The sequence below is a fragment of the Strigops habroptila genome, chromosome 2, assembly GCF_004027225.2.
Source record: "Strigops habroptila isolate Jane chromosome 2, bStrHab1.2.pri, whole genome shotgun sequence".
NCBI classification, from domain to species: domain Eukaryota; kingdom Metazoa; phylum Chordata; class Aves; order Psittaciformes; family Psittacidae; genus Strigops; species Strigops habroptila.
This window is the reverse complement of record NC_044278.2, coordinates 39,577,442-39,601,636: the sequence shown is the minus strand read 5'-3', so window position 1 is coordinate 39,601,636 and position 24,195 is coordinate 39,577,442. Positions and strand designations below refer to the sequence as shown.

The 24,195-nt window shown below is 39.5% G+C and overlaps 1 protein-coding gene across 6 annotated transcripts in view; it reads right to left on the bottom strand.

Moving 5' to 3' along the window:
• TAB3 (TGF-beta activated kinase 1 (MAP3K7) binding protein 3) overlaps window positions 1-22,946 on the bottom strand; it is a 48,035-nt gene extending 25,089 nt beyond the window's left edge. For 3 of the 6 annotated variants that reach the window (XM_030471187.1, XM_030471194.1, XM_030471205.1), the window contains exon 1: window positions 22,444-22,885. The gene's annotated coding sequence lies outside the window, so the exon portion shown is untranslated. Of the gene's footprint in view, window positions 1-20,225; window positions 20,363-21,384; window positions 21,666-22,443 lie in introns of those variants that run through there. The other 3 variants (XM_030471172.2, XR_003989303.1, XM_030471162.1) reach the window with 3 other exon arrangements.
• Window positions 22,947-24,195: the final 1,249 nt, after the last annotated feature.

Below are 24,195 nucleotides of genomic sequence, written 5' to 3'. Positions count from 1 at the left end.
ATATAAATTGAAAACTATTCAGTGAATTACACATTTGTTAGTTTCTTGAATGAAGTTACCCTATAAGCAAGGGCTGCTTAGGGAGTAGATATCAATTTAGTTTCTAGAATAGATGTGGACAAACTTCCACTGCCTCCAGAGTCATCTAGAGATTTAGCTACAGTCCTCCAAGGATGCCAAGATTTACTGTAAATGAGGCAGCATGAAAATGCAGTGAGGTCAGCTGTAGTGAGTTACAACTCATACACAGCTGAACAGTTTTCTCCACCTTTCCTCCCATGCCAGCCATCTCAGCTGAACTAACTCTACCTGCTAAAACAATTAAAATCACTTTTTACTATTTTAATAAGCTTACCTTGCACAATGCATGCCCACTGAATATCACACCACTGTGGAAAGGAAGAGAAAGGAGTAAAAGGGGGAAAGGGATACAGGACCAGGAACATCACCTCCCTGTTTTCAGCACAGATAAGCCAACTGATCAGCTAAAACCATAACAAAAATGCACCTTCTTCACCTGAAGCAGACTTAGAATGAATGAATGAAGTGAAGCTGTTCTTGTATGGGGATTTTCCCAAGTGTCAATACTGGAGTTAAAGAACATGGTTGTGGTACTGCAAGAGAGCTGATTGTCAGCTGTGCTCAGAAGGCACACCAGCAAGAGGTCAGAACTGAAACTGTACTCAAACTCCACGTCACTTCCCCACAGTCCATGCAATACTGCTCTCTACAAAAATTCTTTCTGAAAACCATGACGGACCAACTGATTACAGGCAGCCAGCTCTTCATCACTGATATGATGATACCTTCTACATCTCTGTTGACGCATTGGTTACATTCTTCCAAAGGCTAGAATATCCTCCATACACTGCGTGCCAATAGTGAAATATGAGAAGACAAGAAGGGAATTAGCTCAGCCTGCAGATTTAGAAAGCACTTTATTACACAAAGTATTAATATATTTTGATTTTTACCTAACACAGTGATTTTAACAAATAAGTATGACTTCAGCCAAAGTCTACATTACTACATGATTACATCCCAATTCCACTTCTATATTTCAATATTCATGCAGATGTTAAGGTATATAATTACTGTGATGCTTCCTTCAATGACTGCAAACCCACAGCAGAAAAACTGTTAAATCAACAGTTTTGTAAATAAGCTTGTATAAGATCATGAATTTTGAAAATGACGCTTCAAACTGAGTTGCTTTGCACAAAGGATTAACTAAGGAAAAACATGGGTTTTTTTAATATCCCATCCCACACATAGCTACTATTTAATGCATCTGTACCCAATTATAGCCTTGTAAACACGCCTGGCACATGACCTGGCTGCAGATGCAATCACGTAATCTCACCTCTAATCCTTGAGCAGCCTCTGGAACCACTGCTGGCCTAAATTCAAAGGGGCCTGCAGTAGAATATTAAACTGACTGTAAATGGTTTAAAGTCATCAGGCTACACTGGTACTGGGAATAATAAAGAGAACAATTTTGTATACTAGGTTTCCATTTAACCATTCAAATAAAACCGATTAACTCATCCCACAAATAATACGTCAATCCAGCTAAAACTTTGGACTGCATTTGCAGCAAAGGCCTGAGAATACTTTTATGGTAATGTGAGACCTTTATAAAGATTTGCTAGCTGGAAGATCTTAAAGTCTCAGAAATACGAGAAACTAAACTGTTGTAACAGTGCCTTGAGAGCAACTTTCCCCTCACAATCACCTTCGGTCACACACTCACTGTTCAAACAGGATCTATCACAAAAAAACAAGGAATACTTTTCCTTGCAATAGTCCAGCTAAAATAATTTTTAGGATTCCATATAGCTAAGAACAACTCTCTCTCAGGTCACAAATCACAATGACCTTTTGTTACAGAACCTTTTTTATTTACAGGGTGATACATCCCACAGCTTTGGGGGTGTACTGCTTCACAGAGTAAGAGATATGCACAATAGAATTCAAAGACATTTTGTCAATTCATACAGACATTATATTCAACAAAAGAAAAGCAGTCAATATTGAAAGTTGAGCTCAGCAGCTCAACTTTCTAAATGACTGCCTACATCACTAAAAACACAACTTCATGGTTTGGCAAGCTGTCTCATGATGAATATTTGTTCACTTGTATAGATCAACAGATTCATAAAGCTCCTGGATGGTAGAAGCGCAATGTGAAGCACAATAAAGAGGCATACGGTAAAATAAAACTCTTATGATAAAGTTATACAAGGTCATCTGACAATTCTTGGTTTGATACCCCTGTCCACTTAGCCACAGAACAGTTACACAGCCATACAGTAGTTACACAGATGTGTCATTTGATGGACTGGAACAGCTCAGAGTGCTGAGATAGTATGTAATTCACTAAAGCCAGCATGATGAGAATACTCGTATACCACATTGATGAAATGGGAGCATAAAGCAAGGAAATATTCCTTCTCTTGGGTTTTTCTGGTTGGTTGGGGTTTTTGCTGTTTTGTGTGGTTTTTGTTTATTTGTATGTTTATGGGTTTTTTGGGGTGGTGGTTAGTTTTGCTTTTTATTGGCTTAAACTTAAGCAATAATCAGTTTTATCCATGTTTGAAACTATTTCCACAGATTCTGTAAATGAAGAATACTCTGATAAAATGTGGTGTGGCTCTATCACACAAAAGCAATATGCAATTCTGAGGTAAGAGAAACCTGGGTGGAGGAAATCCATTTTTGGCACAACAGTGACACTGTCTAGAAATAGGACTCAAGCATCATGAGGTTTCATCTGTGGTCTCTGGGCAAGCATATTAATGATACAGGTTGCTACTAAAATTCAAAAAATCATGATCAATCATTATTCCCTCTTAGGCATGTATTTTGTGTTGCTTTATGTGCTTTGGCGTTTGCTTTGCTTTTATCCCTTTCACTACAGTCTGTCATCCTTGTGAGCCATCAACTTCTAAATGGACTAGTGTTATCTATTTACTGTTTTCCCTCTTCCATCTGTGATAGAAGACACCAAAAAATGTCATGGGAACAATACAGACAGTTTAGTATTTACACAGATTCAAAAAAATAAATAATCAAGCACTGAGAGACCAATTTGCCAGGTGGAAAAGGAGCTGGAAGTATTGCTCTGCAAAGATCTAACAGTTTCAAAACAAGCCACGCATTACTCTATGTTCATGGTCATGATTAAATTTCTGTCCTAGTGTTAGACAATAAGAGACCTTTTTTATCCCACTGCTTTGGAAGCAAAAGGAGTGAAAATCATCTCTACCCTATATACAAGTACCCACAAAGTAGAATTTACTTTTAACAGTTACGTGGTACACTACACAAGGAGATACTAAAACCTGAATGATAATAAGAACACTGGAACACTGATACTCATTTTAGCAAGTAGCTAAGAGGTTCTTGGCCAGTAACTCCTCTACTAAGTAGATCACAATCAGAGAACAGTTTGGGTTGGAAGGGACCTTTAAAGATCATTTAGTCCAAACCCCCCTGCCAAGGGCAGGGACACCTTTCGTTAGATCAGGTTGCTCAAAGCCCCATCCAAATGCCTTGAACACTTCTAACAATGGGGCATCTACTTCTCTGAGAATCCTGCTCCAGTGCTTCACGCACCCTCACTGTAAAAAAAGTCTTCCTTATGTCCAACCTACCTGCTGGCTTTCAGTTTAAAACCATTGTTGCTCCTCCTGTCACTACAGACCTTGGTAAAAAGTCTCCCTCCATCTTTCCTATAAGCCTCTTTTATATATTGAGATGCCACCACAGATCCTAGTAAGTACTTCAAGAGGATTTTATGGCTGTCTCATTCCAAGGAGCAACTAGAAGCAGCTCTTGCTACATAATAAAAGTTACAAGACAAGTATGTTTTCAAGGCAGTGTGAGCTAGTTCAGGAATGATGCTATTATGCAACAAGCACTAATTTCCAGAATAGTTCCACAGAATATTAGGTGCAACTAAAAGTTGTAAACACAAGTGAGTTTCTGTATCTCTCAGATAATCCTGAGATTATCACAAGCATCATGTTAGTACTAAAAGCTATGAGGACAATGAACTGGCTTGCTTATCAGGGCATACGATACATGATTAGACTGAGTATTTGTGAAATATAGGTTGGGGCAGTGAACCAGCACACTGTCAGTTTTCCTAATCTGTAAACTCTAAGTGTTGGCCATGCTAAAAGCAGTTTTATAGTGATGCAATTTTTTTTTTTGGCCATTATATCCTATTTTTGGAATCAAAATGAGCCAAGAAAGGATTCAAGAAAACATGAAACTGAGTATATACTATAAAGCATGCGAAAAGGTCTACTGCAAACCCATGGATCATAAACTTTAGCTTTTAAGTACAGTCTGCTATTCTTATTTACAAATTAAACAATTACTAGAAGCTGAGGTTTATACTAGAGGGAAACTGAGCTAAAAAACTGCGAAAAAATACTGGACTATTGCTTAATACACAAGTTGTTCCAGAAAGTGAGCTTCCCTCTCAGAAGTGTGAGATTAACACTTCGTTCATAGCAATACTCAGAAACGTTTCTTCAAGGACATTTATCTGCAGGTCACTGGTCTGAATCTCAATCTCTCAACAGGAATTTAACACTGTTCCAGCCTAAAAGATGTTTGATAGTTCCTACGCAAAGTAAATGATTCTCAGCATTAGCTCCTGCTCCTACATGACAAATTTATTGCTACACTTTGAATTTTCTTTTAAGACATTCAGAACAGGCTTTGTTGCAAGATATATTTACATTGGTCAAAATACGACACGTCCTTCCACAGGAGACTTCCACAAAATGAAATACTGTACTTACTTTTGCAGGAGTTCAGAGCTGTAAGTATTCACTAAAGCCAGAAGTTTCAAAAAGTCTGAAGACAACAGTCACAATTTAAAAATAATATGAACCAAACTGTCATTTGGTTTACCAACACAGAACTTGTGAAATTTCAGAGTTAACTACACGCATACATCAACCGCTACACATTCAAATGGCTATTCACATGGTTAGCCTAAATGCCTCCCTCACTTCTCTTCACCTTCTCACTTTGATTTGGGCTTCTTCCTATTAAAAACATTTGCTCCAAATAAATGAATTGCTATCAATAAATCTGAAAGAGACTATTGCCTATTTGCCGAATAAAAGCAACACAATCACGTTAGTCATCCGAGCCTGCTGGTATTTCCATAAAAGGCATACTACTGCACTTCATGCATTCAGTGCTATACCATTTGAATTTTTAACCAGTTATTTTATTTACTTGGGTGGCTCAGCAAACAATTTCACAGTGAAGTAAAGGCTTGGCTATCCCCTCAGAGTAAGCTGAAGCTGCGCAAGAACTACAAAGTGTAAATTCATTCCTTTTAGTCAACCACGCTATGAATTTGCCATAGAGTGAATGGTTTATGACAACACAAACTTTAAAAAATTAAACTGTTTACGCTACCAAAGAAAATTTAAACTATTTGAATTAAGCCATTCTTATGGTAGAAAGAGGAGAAAAAAGTTCTGAATCAGCTGGTTAAACATCAGGTTTCCTGCTTCTGAAGTATTCCTGACAGGCTTTTGTGATGGCTAACAGTAACAGTGCTGTAAACAAGTTAAAAATAACCAGACCACTATGACTTCTCTGTCAAACCTCTGATGAGTTTTTATATGACAACCCTTGAAAATACTCTGAATTGAATACACTGACTAAATCAAAGATTTCTGTTTTGTTGATAACTGCATATATGGAAGAGCGGATAGGACGCAGACAATTTCCGTAACGTACCCTGTCTTAAACATTCACATTTTTCTGCATCAATGACTAGATTACTTTGAAGCATATTTACACCTGTAAAGAAGTATTCATTTTCCTGCAGAGATAAAAGGAGATACTAACTAGCATTAGTTTAAATTTAAATGACCTTTATCAGCAGCCCACATAACTGATAAAGCACAAGAAGCAACATCTATCACAGAGTACCTGCAAACTGTATTCACTACAATTCTTATACCCAAGATGAACAATTGAGAAAGAAAATGGTACTGGGAAACATGAACACCTATGCAGCACTGTTTCTGACCTGACTACCACAGGCCCCTCCTCACTTTAGCCACCTTAAGCTAGAAGAAAAACCCGAGATTAGAAAGAAGTGGAGTTCAGTGAGGGGATGAGAAAACCTGATTTCAAGATCCCCAGCAAAAAATATTGATGGAGGATATGACTCTACACAGAAGAAACAGGGGAGAGAGGTGAACAGGAGCATATGAATGGGAACAAAAAATAAGACAGAAATAAGGAGAGCACATACAGAAAAAACAAGGAACAGGAGTCAATACAGAGCAATGCAAAAGATAATCAACAGTACAGAGAAATATGAACCACATACTCCCTACACACCAGAAAACATCAGCCTCCACTTCTGAAGCTTTGAATTAAGCTTTGGTGGCCAGACCGCATAAGTTTCTCTGACACGACTAATTGCTACAAAATACGCTGGACAAGTTATGCAGCATGCCTGTCTTTTCTACCATTACAAGAGAATTTGTTAAGGTAAGAATCCATAAGATGAACCTTGCCTATTTTGTGGCATCTTCTGATAAGAATTTGCATTTATATCCACCCATAAAGGTACCACAAAAAGAGGTCATACTAAGAAGTTACGCATAACATTAATTGTATTTTATCTCTATATATTTATTCCAGTATAACGTATTAGCACATTGATGTTATCTATAATCATATGTGTACATCTAAAGACACTTATGTGTGTGCCATAGCGGACGACTTGCTGTACCCAATTTCCTAGCAAAACAGAAAAGATACCTTAAATTAAAACATTGTCTGCCAACTACATATATATACACACACGTGTGTGTATGTAGCTATATATTTGTGCATATATAGATGTCATATAAGCCCTAGATTAAGCTTTTTCTCTCTTTTTTCTTTTGCTTTTGGGGACAGGGAGGGAAGAGTGCATTGAAATTAGATTTTTGTTTCTGCAATGTATTTATTTTTTTCTTTTAAGGCCACATTCATCTTCGGTTAACATCATTTTAAGATAGAAAGTTTTATCTCTGCTTAGCCCCAGACTGACTTTCTGGGGAGACGTGCCTTAGACACTATAAAATGCAGACATTTTGAAACGTTTTCATTCTTTACTCGCTCCAGCATTTTCTATAAAGAACACTAATAGGATACAAAAAAAATCTGGTGGAAGGAAAGCTGTAAGTTTCCCTCTTTCCATAAGCAAGGTCTATGTTATAACTGTGTCAGCAGGAAACCTTGGTAGTATAAGGTAATGTTTAAACCATCGATACTCAGACATAGCTGTAGCTGCCCTCTGTTGAATTGCTTCAATGGCTTATCTCCATGAGGAAGTCTAGATTATTTCAAACCCACTTGTTCCATGATCTTAGGCCAGAAATAGGACAAGCCAAAACAGATAATGGAAAGACCAGAATATGAATACAATTGTTCATCCTAAAATGCACTGATGCATTCCTGCCAAAATTATTGTACAGCTTCAAAGGACTTGAACAGTATCCAGTAGCTTGACTTGATAAAAGCTTTAGCATGCCCTCTTCCTTACAGAAGCCTGGCACCAACTCATGTGTTTTAACACCAGAAAAGGCAGGCTGAAAAACTACAGATAGCAGCTATAAAAGGGCAGCCACTGGCACCGAACTATATTAATTTCCGCTTCATATTGCCAAATAACTTTTGTGCTCTTCTGTGTGCTCTGGGCAGAGGATGGGATTGGAAACTCACTTATCTAACAACCGAATGTTAAACTAGAAGCTTTATAAATCACAATCACTCGTAGGTCACTCACAGCTATATAACAGCACAAACTGATTCCAAAGAACACTGTACCCCTCTTTCAGTCATGACTTCGGTAGGTTAAGGAAAACTGTGCTTTGCAGTCCTAACATCTTGGTTACTCAGTGACATTGTCTGCAAAGGCAGATTGTTGGTATTCAGGTCATTAGTTACAACATTTGTTTATTTTTGTTGGTCTGGTACCAGGCCAGAAAGTTTCAGATCCAAATGATGAGATTAACGCAATTCCTGGCTGGAGCACAGATGACTTTTTACATACAGCTGAGTATAAAAAGACCAATTTTGTTTTGATGGACCTAGAGCCCTCTTTCACAGAGCCTGTGATCACAGGCTACAGCTGGGACATATTAACTCCACGGCTTTAAAAAATCAGGCTTACAGTATACAAATAAAAGTGAAAGAGGTCCTTTACTACTAGCCAGTCTTTCCACAGCTGACACTGCATGGGCTGTCTAATGGTGAAGTTAGAAGCAAATTTCACTTTCATCAGGTACAGCTACAGGAAAAAAAGTCTAAATCTGACTATGAGATAAAATGAAGCACACTTTGTCAAACTTTCAGGAATAAGCAGTATTTGGATTTCCACAGCATTTCACCCAGAAGTCTGTATTCACAATTTCATGTTTCCAAATACCTTATTTTTATTCTCCATGACAAATATTCTTCCAAATGTAAGACAAATATGCATGTTAAAACACATAAAGCAATCAGTATTTCTTATTACTACACTGATCTGCCCTACTGTACTCAATTAAGGTTGGTAGGATAAACTGCACTGATTTCATTTCCCTTTTAGGAAGCTATCCTCATAATCCTGCTTTAGAAGAAGAAAAAAAAATAAAAAGGGCTTGAAGACAGCTTCAACTTAAAATAGTTACTAACTCATTCTGCTCTTAAAGAGATTTGGATTATTTCACCTCCCTGAAACAAGATGCTGTCCAGCAGCTCAAGGTAGGGGCATCCTTCAAAAGCACTGTCCCTTTTTGTTTTAACAGACCTCTCTGTTCTTATAGGATATACAAGATCTTGTATGGCTTTACTACAGCCTTAGTAAGGCTGTAGTAAAAGAACTGCTTGTAACGTTCTTTACGCTAAAATTGCCCTAGTATTTGTGTCATGCTCAGTGCTATTCACCTGCACAAGAACTGAAGAGTGCAACCGATACCCATCCAATAGTTTGAGTGGTGCAGATGCAAAGCTACAAGAACATAAATGTCTTTCACCCGTGTCCTGGGTTCAGCTGTAACAGTTATTTTTCTCCTTCTTAGTAGCTGGTGCAGTGCTGTGTTTTGGCTTTAGTCTGAGAACAACGCTCATCACACCCCAATGTTTTAGCTGTTGCTAAGTAAAGCTTACCCCATCAAGGACTTTTCAGTCTCATGCTCTGCCAGTGAGGAGGGGCACAAGAAGCCGGGAGGAAGCAGAGACAGGACACCTGACCCAAACTAGCCAAAGGGGTATCCCATGCCACAGCACGTCATGCCCACTATATAAACTGGGGGGAGCTACCTCGAAGGGACAGATCGCTGCTTGGGTCGGGCTGGGTATCAGTCAGTGAGTGGTGAGCAACTGTAGTGTGCATCATTTGTGTTTATTGTTTTTTTTCCTTTCCCTTTTTAGTTTTATATTCTCTCCTCTGATTTCCCTTATCATTAGTAGTAGTAGTAGTAGTACATATGGAACAGTGTTTTCTTTGCTTAGATGCTGCAGCAAATAAGGAGATGTGATATTAGTTCTTTAACCAATCTGCCAATTTCTATATTATTAGGAAGTGGCAGTGTCCATATGTTTCGTAGAGAGTAACAGTATGGAGCACAGAATCCCAGAAGAGTTAGTGTTTGAAAGGACCTTAAGATCATCTAGTTCCAAGCCCCCTGCCCTCGGCAGGGACACCTCCCACTAGACCAGGTTGCTCCAGACCCAGCTCTTCATGGAGACACTAAGAATTTCAATCTGAAACATGTCTTTTGGTCTAACTCCCTGACATCTTAGAAGAGCATCATTTGCTGCAAACACAGAGGAAAAAAATCAGGGTCATGTACCTTCCCGCAAACCAAATGCAGCCTTGTATACAAGAGGTTTAGACAGAAGAAAAATCTGAAGTTTAAAAATCTGCAGTCATGCCCCTGCCAGCTGAACACACTGCCACTAGAGCATCCCCCTGAAGCCAATAAACAACAGATAGTGCCTGCTCTAGGCACAAGCAGCACAAAGTGACAGACTTGTACATTTCGGAAACAAAAGAGAAGTTGAAAGCAAAAATACATTAAAACAACACTGTAATCTGATGCTTTGATTCTGAAATCCTAGTACAAGCAGTCACACCCTCTGCTTAACAGAACAGCCCGATGACTTCTTCCCAATTCTCACAAGCATTAAACACAAACAAAGTGGAACTCCAAGCAGTTGCATGACCTGGACTCAAGTGTACGCTTTGAATTTTCTCTGCTTTTAGATGACGGGGAGGAGAGGGAAGGAGCTGAAAACCTTTGGCATACATAGTGCTGTTTAAGCACAAGCCTTATTCAGAAGGGTATCTATTTTGTTCTCTGTGTCATTCTTCCCCTACAGGATGGAAAGCAATGTTACACTTCTGGACAATTAAACACTGTTTTGAAACACAATTCAAACCTATCTGAAAATTAGATCTAAACATACTTCTAAAATGCTATGAATTAGCACATTTTAAGAATAATTCTGCTAAATAGGACTGTGTATTTATAATTTGGTTTTCCAAACGTGAATGGCCAGATGAGCTAAGCAATACTGTATCAGAACTGTTAAGTTAGACTATATAATCGTATGTAGGTTCTCTGTTCCTTTCAATTGCTGGAGAAATATGTACTTTAAGTATTTGGATACCTTCGAGAGATGCCTCTTCCTTTGATTCAGCATCAGATTTAAAAAACAAAAATAAGTCGTCTTTTTAAGAACTCGTATAACGCACAAGTCATTGATTCATGTTAATGACTATTTCACATCACCAGTTTTCCATTTTAGCAAACCAAAATCAGTACTGTTTAAATTTGGGGTTTTACTTGGCTAAAAAAAGAGAGTGGAACCTTTTTTAAAACAATGTTTACCTGAGAACCACAATCAAAGAGTCCCCAGTTTCCATATTTACAGAGTAGTATAGTATTTTAGCAAGCTTTTCTGCCAAGAAGGATTACTAGGCTCCATTCAGGGTACACACAAGACCTTCGATACTCGAGGCCCACCAATTCTCCAACAGTTTACCTATGGAGTTACTCTTTATTCAACTGTCTTATTACACATTTTGTCTAATTTTCAGGTTAATTAAAAATAAATTTCACACAAATTTGAACACTTGTAAAAGAAAACGTATGTTCAACTCTCTGTACATACTTGCTTAAATACAGTTCTATTATTTTGATAATTTGTCATGTTTCCACACTCAACCATTCATTTTGATTAGAAGAGCAACTTTTTACGTATTTGAAAAATTAACCAGACACAGGCAAAATAGTCTTCTAATGAGACACTGCCTTTATAATCAACAAATTTCCAAGTACGTAAGTGTAAAGACATTATTTAGTTATACATGCTCAACTGAACAGATTCCAGAATAAACAGAAACTGCACATAAAGAAAAACAGGCATACACTTAAGCTGCGAGTTCAAACACAGTAGTACTATCTACTGATTTATGTCAAAGTATTCACTATGTTTATCAAACTTGTCAGTAACTGAACACCATCATGAAAGAATCATAAAAAGCATGCTTAAATTGTATGCAGGGTGAGAATTTTTAATAACTTACTACAAAAAGCAATTTCTAAAATTCAAATTATTACTTTCAAGTAAGAGCCAAAGAATTAACGGAAATCTCATTACCGGAATTCAAAATTACATGTTCCCAATTTACAGAATTGTTCCTACAACTGCCTTAACCTAAATAAAATTGGACTTTCAAATGTATTTTACATTTTAAGTCAGTTTTTAAATTACTAGTGTTAAACAAATTTGTCTCTCTATATAATATATAGACATATTATATTATAGTTGTAATAGAAGACTATATAATAGAATAGACATAACCTAGGCTAGTCTGGGAACAAGCAGAAAGACTTAACTTACTAGTAAATTCTGTAATATTAGTACTTCTGGTTAAGGTGCTATTGAATGCTATTTCCAGAAAAAAGGGAGAAGGAAATTCTTAAACATTAGAAGTTCAAAAAAATTAACAGAAGGGAAAAAAAAAAAAAAAAAAAAAAAAAAATATCCTCCCCCCCAAAAAAACCAAAAACTACAAACGTAACTACACTCAAATATCAAGCTTCTTACAAACTTTTTTAACAGGGAGCATAAGGCTGCAGTCTATTTCGCTTCTATGCAGAGAAACAGAAACACATGTTTATAAAGAAAAGAAACCCTTAACATAAAAATGCATCCGTTTTTCCCTCCAGCATACAGTGTCACAACTGAAAACACTGAACAAACAGCAGTGACCCCAGAAAAGAGAGATGGGGTTTGGTATTGTCACTGAACTCCAAAAAATGTTAAAAATTGAAACAAGAGAGCATTAGGCACAAACCCCTTTTAACTTCAGGAAATCAGTTTTGAAGGAAAAAGAAATAAAAATCTCTTTGTCCAGGGAAGAATTCCTTGACACAAAATGCTTAGCTATAACAGAAACTCTGGGTGTTTTCACGAGAGAAAATTATCACATCGGAAGTTTCACCCAACTGTTTCATAACCACTTTAAACCAGCAAAATTACAATAATTCTGAAAAAAGAATTTGCTTCTCCTTTCCTTTGAATGCTTGCTCCTCCCCATGCACTAGCAGAAATGTTTAGGGACCAAATGGTGAACTGAACATTATTAGAGCTGAACTTTGATTTACAAGCCCTAAATACTAGCTTAATCTAGATCAGCTCCCTGATTCACCTCAAAATCCCATGAAACTTTGTGCCATAATCAGATACAAAACACTGAATCAGAAGTGGGAAGCAAGGGGTGAGAGACGAATGTGTTAGGTCACAAAATGGCATGGTGAGATCTCATCAGGAAGATCTCAGAAGCAGACTCTCCCTTTAGGTAAGGCAGAAAAGACCATTAGAAATTAGACTATCCCATTACAAAAGCAGTCCAAGTCATAAATCTTTGATTCCATTTACAGATTTCCTTCTGGGACGCACAGGCACCTCACAGTTGCAACGAACTATGCAATCAATAGTTCTGGTTGCAATCAATGTATCTGGTTGGTCATAGTTTATTTAGTGTTTTAGACAGTGAAGAAAAACATAAAATTTCTAGAACTCTTATTTTCAAGGTTAAACGATAGAACAATGAATATTCCTGGGAAATCCAAACCATCTACATTCAAGCAAGCCAGGAACCTAAACCTTGGAGAAGGGTTAATTGTCCCCAGGTTCCCTGAAAACCTGCCTTTTTGAGTCTTCATTTTGTTTGTATTTGGAAGAATCAGGAAGAGTTCTTAGCCTTGACCACAGGAAAACAAAAAACAATCAGTCTGGATTAGTTGTGAATTTCAGGGATTAGCAAACGAGAATCACAGAACAGAGAAAATAACCCAAACAGCAGGGCAAACTATGTAAAAATACCTACAAGGGTGCTTGAAAAATGTTAATATTTTAATATGAGATGTACAGAAGTGATATTAGTTTAATCTAGTGTCATGAAAGAATTAAACACTAGAAAGTTTGCAATCTTCACATATTCCTCTTGAAAAGTTTAGCAGAAAGTTTAACAATTACATTAATATATTCAGAAGTTACTCATCCCTGACTATCCAACTTAATTCATAAACCTAACACAAATCACATGTACTCAAATATATGCATAGTAACAAGCTATTATAAATCAATCTTGGGGTTTATACCCTCCTAAACTCATTTACTGTTTAAGCATTCTTTTTTTCATAGCTAGGAATGTAATTAACTGTTAAAGGATGTAATGTAAAATTAAAGAATGTAATTAACTGTTAAATACTGTTTAATGAAACTGCAATACAAATATTTCACTGCTTTTTAAAAATGCATTCCTGAAATAACCACAATACTTCCTGAATACTGGAAAAAAAATACCCAGCAATGTTTTTGCAGAGTATCTGTCCACAATACAATCTTCTAGTAGCATTCTGTCATGCTGTACATACTATCAGGTAACCAAGGACCTAAGATGCTCTTGCTACATTACATGGGATCATCGCTACTCATGCACAAATAATCCAAAGCATCATGTTTTTCTGGTTGCTTGACATTTACTGCAGTTTAATGAAAATTAAGATTATTTACAATTATGTAACATGTTTACATAATTCTCAAATTCTACTATACACAGAAATATCTTGCCCTACAATTTTAAGTATACCATACACTTGCTGGGAAAACAAAACAAAAAAACCCCTCAGAAAACCCCACACAAAAAGCCCACTACAGTAAGAAAAAAAATACTTGAGGAAAGCAGACATAAGAAAGGTCTAAGCAAATCTACATGCTCCAGGGGAATGCATTTAGAGTTTTCATTTTCTGAACAGACTAAATAGCCTGTACCATAAATAGTTTCATTTAAAAATGAGTGCAGCTTATATAAGCATGTGGCAGTCATCTTTACCATTTTGCTGTTGGCAATACAACCAACAGTGGCAAAAAAAGTATATAAACATGGTCAGTTCAGAAAGCAGCATGTAGGGACTAATTCAAAATATCAGTAGACTCTACTATAAACTACTGCTAACAAGGCTTAAACTCAAATATTCTGTGAATGGACAAGTGGATACAGGAGAGCAATGATTATGCTTAAGCAAATTTATTCAGAGCAGACCCAAAGCAGAAATTTGCCACTGCAGCACCAAACCAGAAATTTGCCACTGTCATGAGAGCACAACTTTTACACTGTACATAAGTATAGACACATCTGTATTTTCTGGAATCTATGTCGTATCACATAATAAAAACATAAGAACAAGAGATAATAAAATGTTAATGTCATAACTACTTTTTTCCCCTCCTGAATCAAAGACTATAAATCAAAGAAAAATACTTACACAGTCGCACCCCTCACCCCCACCCCACCCATTCTTCTAGCATTCTACGGACTTACAAAACCTTTACTTTTTTGACCTTTCCAAAAAACCAAGAGACATTAAGAGAAATCTTTAGACAGAAAGATGGGCTAAACAATGATGCATGATGTAGATTTTAACAGGAATCAGGGGGAGACGGGGACAGGACAGAAAAGAACTGGGGGTTTGTTGGTTGTTTTTGTGGTTATTTTAAAACCGAATTCACAGAATAATAGAGACAAACTTGTTTTGATCCTTCTCTGCCAGTTCCCTAACACCACTTCCCCTTCATCCACTTCTTGGAGATACCAACTGCATGAACAGCAATCACAAAGGGACTGCTTCAGTGAGTCCAAGACTGGCAATAAAAAGTTTTCTCTACCTCTCCCAAGCACCAGAATAGAAAACAGAATTTTCTCTTTGAGAAGATACGATTCCTTAAAAGATGAGAGAAGAAAGAGATCTTCCCTCATCTTTTCTGTTGTTTCTAGGAGGGGAATCCTCCATCACGCTGAAGATACCTGTCCGCTAACACTGTGTTCTGACCTCTCACTAACAGGTATACATGAGAATAAACTGCACCAGGACTTCTGAAAATGAAAAGCCTAGACAGAACTGTACAGATAAGAAACAAAAAAACCACACACATGCCCTGATCATATCTTGGGTAACATATGCTCTTAGGAGACGTGTCATGCATTTTTGTTACAACTTTTACAGCAAGTGGTCTCAGTTAGGGAAAAGCCGCTTTCATGTTCTTCCAGAAATAGAAGTACTGTTTGTCACAGTACCAGCAATGTCAGTGCTGTTGGTACTAGTGCCTTGCTGAGGAACAACAGAAAGATCAGTTAAGATCCCTCAGTGCCCACGTTACTAAAGGAAGATGTCATCCAGTTAACGGTACTAAAAGCATCAGGAGCTGTGGTATAGAGTTGCTGAGAGCAAGTTTCTTTCTTGTCTCTGGAAAACTTGAAGTTGTCCTCTAGACAAGCCACTAATTCATCTCCCTCTCACAGACCCCTTCCTGCTTTATGAAGGAACTCTATTTCAACACTCTGGTGACTTTTTGACTTTTTTTTTCTCTTCACACCTTTTCTCTGCCCCCTCTTTTTTTAACACAGTAGAAGATCATTTCTAAAGACAGACCAAAATAGCTAATCTTACCTAGGTCTCACTTAGGCCTAAGGCTACCTTCAGCCTCATTTACCTCAACTCCCAAATCTGGAAAGGGATTGGCAGGTAGAACATTTGCTTGACTTAGAACTTTCTTTAAAGCAAAAGCAGCATTTACTGTATCTGAAGAAAGGGCTTCAAAAGCAAAGAGGCAGATTTAACTTAAGAGGGTCTACATTCTGCCATTTATAAACTTAATTCTGCTGCAACAGATACGGTACCAAGTGCTTTCCCCTTCTGTCCCATCTTCCTTTAAACTGGATATTGCAAGAAAACAACAGTAAGATAATATGTTTGTTGCAGAAAGTACAAATAAGCTCAAACCAACACAGAAGGGTGTGAACTTATCCCACTGTCACTACCTGCTACTAAAACCAGTATACATAAAAGGCTAATGTCTTCGGTATGGAAGCAACCAAGAGTACAAAACTGCATATATCATTCTTAACAATTACTCAAAAAGCTCATAAGCTCACAACACATGAAGCATTTTCAGACCAGCAGTGAGATCTGTTTTGAAATACCTGTATAAAACACTGATGCTCATGAAGGAACAGCAAGCAAGCTTTTATAACCACATTTTCACAATGCTGTCCTAACAGCAGGAAACAGAGCAGAGACCCAGACTAAAATAACTGTTACCCCATGCTGTCCATTTGAGACTTACTAATGAGTTGCAAAACCCATGCTAATCTACAAAAGCACTGACAAAAATGTCTCTTTTTACATATAATTTCATTTAAGTGTTCTGAGTTCAGTTGCTTGGCAATTTTAAGATAACTAAAATCACATCTGTACAGTGCCAGATCACACAGCAGCTAAAACTTGGTTTGTACCAGGAAAGGACATACAGTGGCATTTCAGTAGAACTACCCCAAAAATAGTAAAGGTTTTGCCACATCCAAGTCAGCAGCAGGAAGAAAGATGATTATTTCATGTAAAAGTGCTTGCTAATAGAAACATATCCTATCAACATCTTTGGAGCAAACAGGAAGCAACACAGTGAAACTGTACCAAGTTAATGCTTCGCCGTATCTGGACATGTCATTTCTGATCTGACATTGGCAGAATTACAGTGAGAATTACTATTGCATCAAGACAATCTTAAGAATGTCAGGAAAGGGAAGGCAGGTACACTTCAACAGCAATGCTCCACAAAAAACTTCATGACTGGCTTACTACTTCTGCAAGCTGATCTTCAAGAACATCAACATGAAAGCCAAATTTTACATTGCTTTTATAACTTGCACAACATCCAGGCAAAAAAGAAAAAACACCTAACAAACAAAACAACACAACCACAACCACACCCTCTACTTGCTCTGAACTATTACTGATCCCATGCCCAATGCCAAAAAACAAAGGAGAAAACAAATCCATATCTTTTTCAAGTGCTAGGAATAAATGTCTACAGGTTGAGTTAAGCCAAAGTATACAAACTCCCTACAGAACAAAAAGAATTATAGTTAAGGAGTTATACCAACGTGACAAATGCTATGGCATACATAGAACAAAGTCAGTCAATCTCCAGCTATCTTCAGGAAGTTATGACATTGTAACCCAGTATGAATTGTTCAAACAGGTGAGACTTCAGGACAAATGACCTTAGAACATAACCAAGGAAAGAAAAACTGAAAGCTTAAAGCTGCAACAACATTAAAATACTAGAGTTGTGGTGGATCTTACTACCAAATCTGATAAGCAACAGTCGCACTGAATACGTTTTAGAAAAGTATCCAGTTTTTTTCTGCCACAACATCCAAGACAAATACTGATAGTATTAGATTTTTTTTTTCTAAAAGTATCCCTAAATCAACCATGATTCCACAGAAATTGATCCACTTTCCAAATTAACACACTTTAGTGGATACATAATTTCATCTGAAAGCACGTATTTCATTAAAGCATACTGCATGTGGAACACGACTGGCTGAACTTGCTGAAAAGTGTTTTGAAGAAAACATTTTTAATTCTCCAACAGCAAGTCCACATGCAGGTAGGAAAACATGTATACTTAAGCTGTGACAGTCAGGTTGCTAAACACTAATTGTAGCAGAATAACCTTTATATCTTTCTATAGCTTTACTATTTGCTTATGAAGCCACCCTCCTCATTACTACCCACTGAAAAGAGCAAAAGCATAAGTAATTTTCCTTACTATAGAGCTAGGTTAGGATGAAACCTGAAGCATTTTAAAAGCATTGAAGATGCTTTTAAAATACCACACTTTAAATTCCAGACATGAATAAAATAAAGCCCACCCGGAATTCAAGAACTAATGCTTCCTAAGAACACAAAGCTGTATAGAACCTTAACAGAGATGGCATTTTTAACTTCTGTACTACTGTGCTGTGCTGTCCATTATGAAACAGTACCTGAAGGGGGAGAAACATTCAACATAGTAATCAGTGGGGTGTAAGGATGTTGAAATGTTAGTTTCACTCGACATTAAACCGAGACACACACAGAGTGTGATCTATCTACTATAATTAATCTTTAAAAAGAGAAAAAGTACAAGAAAAACACCAAAGACCACTGCCTGTCTTGATCTGTATGGATTATTAGCAACACTGTAACTTTGTCTTACTTCTTATTACACAGTGAATTTTGCCAGATGCATTTCAGCTTCTCAGGTCAACAAAAAGGCTCCAGTGATGTTTTTTCCGGTAGTTGTGCACATGAGTCTCGTGGATCCTAATACCACAGTGCCACCTTTTAAGCACAGACCGACACGGCACAGAAGTCGCTGACCAACTATCCACACAGAATAAGACATACTCAGATGGCTACTCAGTACCACAAAACCATCTACACTACTAAATTGGACTTTGATCTTTGTCTGAAGCTGGAGAGACAACTTTACACAGTGTTACTAGAATATTCACAATTTGAAGGCCTTTCAAAGGACAACTTTGACTGATACTTTAAGTACCAGTTAAGAACCTATTCTAGAAATTTTTTCAACCAACACCTTCAAAATTTGCATACATAAGCCTAAACGAGTATTTCAAAACTCTCATCTTTCCATTTAGAAAGAATGTTTCACACATGCAAATTGGCACCATGACATCACCACACATTCAATCTCAGCAAAATGATTCTCGGTCTTTCACAAGAACAAGACAGCTAATACCACCCTTCACACAACATTTTAGTCTACTATGCCCATACAGAAATAATATTCTACAGACAATTTACACTATATAGGTAACTGAAGGCTAGCCCCAACTCGGAAAACAAAAACGAGAGCAAAAAAGAGACAAATACCATCAGAAAAGTTTGGCAGGGATTTTAAAGTAATGCCCTAATATCATTTTAGGCACCAGGCCACAACAATTTCCAGTTTAGCTTTATTTTTCTGTTTGAGAAAAGACAGGACAGGAAAAAATATTGCAAAACCACAAGTCATAGTTATTTCTTCTACCTTGTAACTTAAAACACTTAGTCCAAAATGTGAGTATGAAAAAGTTTGAGGCTTTGCATAAACTCTGTTAGTTTCACTCTCTATTTGTCACTTGCCTTTTAAAGGTACCATGTAACAAAAATAACTCTCACTGCACATACATTTACATGTGCACACAGGTACATACTTACCAGGTGCTGCACCTACTTCAGCTTACAGCAGTGGAAAGAGCAACATCACACAGACACTCCTAGAGCAGAATGTGTCATACCATAGTTGAGTTGGATGACTAAGCATACATGATAGAGTTGATATTATCCAAAAATTACCGGATTTGGTCATTTACTCAACATTTGGATCATCACTAAAATATCAAAGGCTTCTACTCGTAGTATTAGTGATTTCATTAAAACACGGCAGCTCTACAAGCAAAGATCTAAACTATCATCCCACTAGAAGAATCAGCCATTTGAAAAATAACTCAAAAAAATATCTTCTTAAGTTTCATATTCAGTACATAAAGAAACAGGTAAATCCGACCCTAACCAAGAGTACTTTTGCAGGTCATACTTTGAGTCTACTTAAGCCATTTAAAAATACATACAAAATGAATCATCACACAAGTCAGGAAGAAGCATCTACAGTCCACTGCAACCAAAACTTAACTTCATTTAAGCGCTACATAATTTCTGAGAGGGTACAGAAAGAGACAAGCTTAAGAATCGTATTAATGTATTGTCTTGGATGACTTCAAAGAAATCCTTTACCATTAGGATTACTGTTTACCATTACTCCTCTGCAACTCAGCAGACACCAGCACAGAAACACCACCAGAGTTGGGTGGAAGAGAAGACACATTTTCACAACACCTATTCAACTTATCTTGTCTTCCTTGAGATGACAACTAATGGAAGGAAAAAGGAGCCTTGATGAGATCCAGGAAACAAGAAGAGAGAATGGACACAGATCTCACAATACCCTCTTTACATTTGTCTGCAACCATTTATAGCAAAGGCCAGACAATAATGCATTATAAAAGTATAGTTTCATACTAAGCATCCATCACACTTACCCAACTCACTGTACCTAAACTAAAAGTTTTATGATTAAAGGAAGGCTCAAGTGCTGATTTTGTTATCCTTTACTACTGTGTGTAAAATTTGACACATTGGTAATTTTACGGATGAACTGAAACAGCCTATATATACATTAATACAGGCTGTTACAGCATTCTTCAGATTGCTGCTATGAAGTGACACCATTCACAAGACAGGACAAAGGGCAGGCTTTAACAAATGTTGTGAAATACTTTAAGAATCCTGTTTGTCTCTCACTACTAAGAGGAAATGAATTTAACATTTCTTCTTTTTACATGAAATATGTTAACTGAAAATATACTGGAAAAAGGGCAGAAGAAAGTATTGCTCTTCTCCCAGATCTGGAAAACAAAATTAAAGCTAACAGAACAGACACTGACCTTCGACCATGCGGGCTTTACCTGTAAATTTTAAGAGTTCTTTTATGCTAAGCCCTCTGAAAACAGAACTTGTCTGTTCTGTTGTGGATCTGCTACAGAACATGAGCCTATATATAATTACTACTCAATTTTGTAACATGAACACCAGCACTAAAAATAACAGGCGCCTATCAATACATCAGCAGGATGGGTTGGCCTATCCATTCTCAATATTTATTTAGAACGGAAGAGGGGGAAAGGAAACCTACTGTACAACATCGAGCTGAAAAAATCCTGAAATGTACTTATAAAAGCAATCATAAAAGCATTACAAATAGCTATGTTTTAGGCTAGTTTATTTAGCTAATATTTACTGTATTCATCAGCTATAAAGATATTAATAGACTACTAATAGCAGCTTCAAATTAACTATCACTGAAACCTTCAAAGACAGTTTTATGCATATTTACCTGAACATAGTGGCTTGCTTTTAAGTTTTTCCATTACCTTCCAGTGTGACATACTCAGGCCATTCCATATTTTTGGTGATAGGGATTCTCTACCAAATTCTCAAGTACAGTTACTCTCAAGCCACCTAAGCAATTGCCTTTCCTCTTCTTGTTTTCTCCTTGCTAAAGCAAGGGAAAGAACAGCCAATATCACATTACAAGTCATGTCTGAACAAGGGAAAAAACACACCAACCAGTCAAGCGCTAGTACTGGAACAACATCAAGCCGTAAGAGTAGCATCCTTTCACATACCCACCTATATTAAAAAACAAACCAAAAGAAAACCCAAGCTATTCTTCCCAAAGGCGAACACAAACAGATCTCAAATCTGACCTAAAGACAAGACTCTGGACAGAGCATAACTAAGGCCTTGCTACCTTTGAGGGCCTTCTATCTCCAAGATAGAAGCCAAGCCACATCAGCAGCATCATCATACCGCAGTCAACACGCCGAAGAGGCAGTGGCAGCTCTTTTACCTGTGAGTTTACTTGCTTTTTATGTCTTTGCTGCACAGCAAGAGCATCTGCGGCCCAGCAGACAGCACAGCCCCTGCTAAGCAGACACCCGCACAGGATCCCCGGGCGGACACCCTTTCCAAAGGGCTCCAAAACACAAAGACCAAAGTTTTCCCTGCTCGCTGCGTGGGAGCGCGGCAGCAAAACAAGCGCCAGGATCAACACCAGCACCCTCCCATCACCACACCCCTGCCCCCGCCGACCCCGCAGGCACCCCCGGCCCACCGCAGCTCCCCCTCCCCGGGGCAGCCTGTGCCCCCCCACCCCCAACCCTCCCCTCCTCTGTCCAGGGGGGTACGGCTCGCCCCACAGCCCGGCGGAGCGGGGGAACAGCGCGGAGGTGTCACCCACACACACACACACTCCGTCCTGAGCCTCTCTCCCTCCCTGATGGGGCACCCCCGGCAGCGGGGCAGCCCTGCCCGCTCCCCAAATTCACCCCCCCCACGCACCCCCCTCTCCCTCTGCTCTCCCACCCCCCGGTCCCGGGGCCTACCCCCTCACCGTGCTGCGATGGGGGCTCGGCTCCGCCGGCGGCTGCATGCCCGCCCGCCCGGCCCCTCGGCTCTGCCCCGGGCCTCCGGAGCGGCGAACGTAGGGGAAGGCGGGGGGGAGGGGGGGCGGCACGCGAGGAGGCGCCCCGCGCGGGCCCCCCCGCTCCTCCTGGGCGATAAGCCGGCGGGGGGGGGCGGGGGAACGGAGAAGGGAACGGGGCCCCTCCGGTGAGGGCGCCTGGAGCGGGGCAGGGGGAAGGGGAAAGGGAAGTGGGGAGGGGGATCTCCGGGTGGCACCGGGTCTGTAAGAGGGAATAGGGGGGGCGGAATAGGGGGAAGGGGGTCCTGGAGCGCGCCGCGCGGCCGGGAAGCGCTTCCGGGATCGGCGGGCTGCGCCGCACGCTCAGTGCGGGGCGCTGAGGCCGCCGGGCGCGCGCCGGGGGGAGGGGCCCGGCCTGCGCCGACCAGGCTCCGACACGGCGCGGCCCGCGCTCGGCGCCCGGCTCCGTCCTCGCGAGACTTGGCGGCGGCGGCGGGGGTGCGGGGGTTTGAACGGAGGCGGCGGTGTGGGAAGCGGGCGGTGTCTGGTGAGCCTTCCTCTGCCCCCACACCCGGAGCGCTTCCTCAGCTCGTTCAATAAAGGTTCCCCGTAGTCGGTGTCAGGGAGGTGAGGGGTGGCTGTCGTGGTGCTGCGCGGGGGGAAGCAGGCTCAGTGGGCTGGCGGGGTCCGGGAGCGAGAGGCAGCGGGCGGGAGCTGGCACCCCTGTGGGAGGCTGCCCCTTGGCAAAGCCACCTCCTGAGCATGGTTAGGCGGTTATGGAAACTTCCGCCTATTATCTGCAGTGTGTTGTGCGGACAGTTCAGTTCTTAAAAGGGGGCCATAGGAAAGACGGGAACAGACTTTTGGCAAGGCCTGTTGCGATAGGATGAGGGGTGATGGTTTTAAACTAAAAGTGGGGAGATTCAGGCTGGATGTGGGGAAGAAATGTTTACAGTGGGTGTGATAAAATCCTGGCACAGGTTGCCCAAAGAGGTGGTTTGCTATGTCTCCCTATCCCTGGAGACATTCAAGGCCAGGCTGGATGTGGTTCTGGGCAACCTGGTCTAGTTGAAGATGCCCCTGCTCATTGCAGGGGGGTTGGATGTAGATGACCTTTGAAGGGCTCTTCCTACCCAGACTATTCTATGATTCTATGACACAGATTGCATCACAGTACTTATTCGTGTAGCAGGGGATAGCTATCAGCATGAAAATGCCAATGTGCTGTGCTCCTACCAGAAGCTCTCATCATCTTGTGCCATTGCAAGTGATGTTTCTGTGTCACTCTGCTTGCAGGACGGGGTTCAGGCAGTTGTGGTAGTACAAACTGATCCAGTGTGGACTTCTTATTTACATCAGTGGAGGCTGAAATCTTCCTGTTGAGGCAGAGCCTTGCAGATGGTTTAGTGGGTGTACACGGATCTTTCATCCACAGACTGGGCCTTCATTTGAAATTACATTCTGTTTGTGTGCCAGTGTAAGCTGGTCTAAAACATCTCACAAATGATAAAGAACATGATTTCTATTTCTCTTTTTTGTGTGTGTTCAAATATTTTTCTTTGTTTAGGTAGCATCTGTCTTACGCGGATCATATTTTCTTGTTACTTAACTGCTGTTCTTCAGAGCCATAGGAACTCCATTGCACTGAAATTAATCAGAGCAGATGCAGAGATCCTGTAACCACCTTCCATCTCTCTCTGGTAGAGAACAGGGAAGTGAATG